The 2,592-nt window shown below is 37.7% G+C and overlaps 1 long non-coding RNA gene across 1 annotated transcript in view; it reads left to right on the plus strand.

Annotated features, from left to right (window-relative positions):
* LOC106011884 overlaps positions 1–1,753 on the plus strand; it is a 3,120-nt gene extending 1,367 nt beyond the window's left edge. Inside the window, exons 2-3 of the long non-coding RNA XR_001184884.2 lie at positions 419–463; positions 1,355–1,753. This is a non-coding gene — a long non-coding RNA (uncharacterized LOC106011884). The remainder of the gene's footprint in view (positions 1–418; positions 464–1,354) is intronic.
* Positions 1,754–2,592: the final 839 nt, after the last annotated feature.

Consider the following 2,592-nt stretch of genomic DNA (forward strand, 5'->3'; position numbering starts at 1 on the left):
TTAAGAAAGATAACCTAATACGCTGGTATACAATAATTTGTTACTTCTCTTGCAGTTAGCATCAATACGTTAGACTGTTTCATTCAGAGTGGTACATGTGTCACTCAAAACAACCTTTATTTCGTTACAGCAGTCATGGGAAGTGCTTGTTGTACAATTTGTAATCTCACCAGCGGTTGTGTCGCATCACAGTAATGGTGCAGACCACGCTGTTGTTACTGTAATTATTGTTCATGGATGCTGCCATTCAGTATTGGGTCTAAATTTCAGTTCTCTTGTTGGAGAATACGTGAAAAGAAAATGTATAGTTATGTTTATATTATTAATGTTTTAAAAGCCTTTTCTTCTGTTGATCTACTCTGAGCTTATGATTTATTGTACATGTAGCACTCAAAATCTCTTTTTACTTCATCCTCAGATTTTAGGTATAAGGTCTACCAAATGTCACCGCCAGTGCTGAACTGTAAGTTACTTTTGCAAGATTTCAGGATTATTTTGTCAGAAAACGCATGTATGTATTAGTCAGCATGCTCTCATGCAGCTCATGAAATTTTAAAAAATTAACGGTAGGCCTGTTCTAGTTTTTGTCTGTTATTATATAAGCCTTTGAAAGTAAATGTGAGGCATCGTGATGAAATCAGGCGCTCGTCAAAATAATGGAATCAAAGAAATTGACGTTTTTCTTCCCATTCAGCAATTTTTTTCTAATTTTCTTTTTTTGGCTTAACACCTTTTACATCCATATAAAAACCCATTTCTGCCTGGATTTTACAGGAAAACATTGATTAAATGCACAAAAAATGTACATTTTCAGTTTCCAAGAACTCTCAATCTGTGGAAATTGCCAAACTTTGGCGCTATTTTCTCGCTAACTTTACCTCTGAAACAAGGCGACTTTGACCTCTCTCAATCGCATATATTACGGCTTCTATTCAACGAAGATGGATATTTTTTTCACCAAAAGCAGGGCAATGGAACAGGCTTTAAGATGATACCAATAACTTCTATTGCTCAAAAATTGACGAGCGCCCGATTCCACCAGGCCATGACACATTATGAGGCATTTTTGACGACAGGGTAGTTTTTATCACCGGTACAGTTAATGTTCGTCAACTTTTTTCAGTTGTTCAATTTTCTTCAGTGACATCACCTAAATATAGTCAATGACGAATAACGCGAACACGGAAAACTTGAAATCATGAAGACCTCATACAATTTACCGTTCCCCAACTGAAATCTCTTTAATTTTGCGATTTTGGTCAACCCAAATAATGGATGTCTCAATCACTTTTGACAATCCCTGATGTGTTTGGGGTATCCATGCCTGACTGTATTTTTCATTTTTCCATTTCAGATTATTACAAAGTTGGTGAAACCCTAGGAGGAAGCTCATGCAGACAAGATGACTATGCAGCTTGGGGTGTGAAAGAATTAGAGTGAAGAGCAAAATGGATTAGGGGAAAGTTGAAACATTTGATTTTTGAAGACTGCTAAAATAATGGATGCTCATTCATTCGTCAGTGGTTGTGAATTATAGTCTCTGGAAGTGAAAATGAATGTGTTTGCTGAGGTTGAATGGTATACCTTCATGTGTATTGTTGAAATTATTTATATAGTGTCATATTGTAAAAATGTATTAATGTCACTCTCAAATGTGCTAGGTGTGCCCTTTTTGTGTGAATACATTTTAACAAAGTGAGTTATTATGTTATGTCTTAAAGAAAAAATACAAGTCATTGTATCAAAATGTTGGTCAGGAAGTCTTCAGTTTGTGTGGTTTTACTTTTTGTGTGTGTGTGGTTTGGGGGGGGGGCTTTGGTGTTATATTGACATATATGGGCATTTGTATAAATTTGTTTAACTTTTTGTTTATTAGTGATTTGAGGCTGTCTTATTCTTTCTGGTCCAGACATATGACTAGTATATTTAACTGGAGTTATCAAACTTGTAGACCAAATTATTATGAATGATCAGCAGTAGTGATGTTACCTTATAATATGATAGTTTTTATTGCTATTTCCCTGTAACTTCATTTATTGAAATATGTATGTGTATCCCATATGTCTGTAACTTTGGAAAATTGTGATAAAAGTAGTTTTGTATGGGTTTGCTTTTTTTTTGGCTGTTGTTAGGGGCGCGTACCGTTAGCTCTGGACTGTGGACGCATACGGTACGCCTACGCTTCAACAGCACTGCACTGTTTTAGGGACGCATGCATACGCATCCACAGCTCCACAAAATTATTCACCCGTATTTGTGACATCGAAGTCACAGTAGTACCAAAGATTCTCTACTAATCTACCAAGATGATCAGTTGTCCTAGATTCTAGATCTATCTCGCGCCAGGGAGTGACCCTGTCTTAGTACGTGACGGCCCGTGATACGAGGTAAACAAACGTTCCACCGCTCTTGAGTTGAAGTTGAAAGTGTGCTATTTTGTCTGCAGGCAGAGAGAGACAAAGACAGAGAGAGAATGGGGTAGAAAGAGGGAAACAGAGAGGGAGGGAGGGAGAGAAAGAGAGAGGGAGAGAGAGAGAGAAGGGGAGGGGGAGAGACATGGAGAGAGAAGGGGAGGGGGGAGAGACACGGAGA

The sequence above is a fragment of the Aplysia californica genome, unplaced genomic scaffold, assembly GCF_000002075.1.
Source record: "Aplysia californica isolate F4 #8 unplaced genomic scaffold, AplCal3.0 scaffold00205, whole genome shotgun sequence".
NCBI lineage: Eukaryota > Metazoa > Mollusca > Gastropoda > Aplysiida > Aplysiidae > Aplysia > Aplysia californica.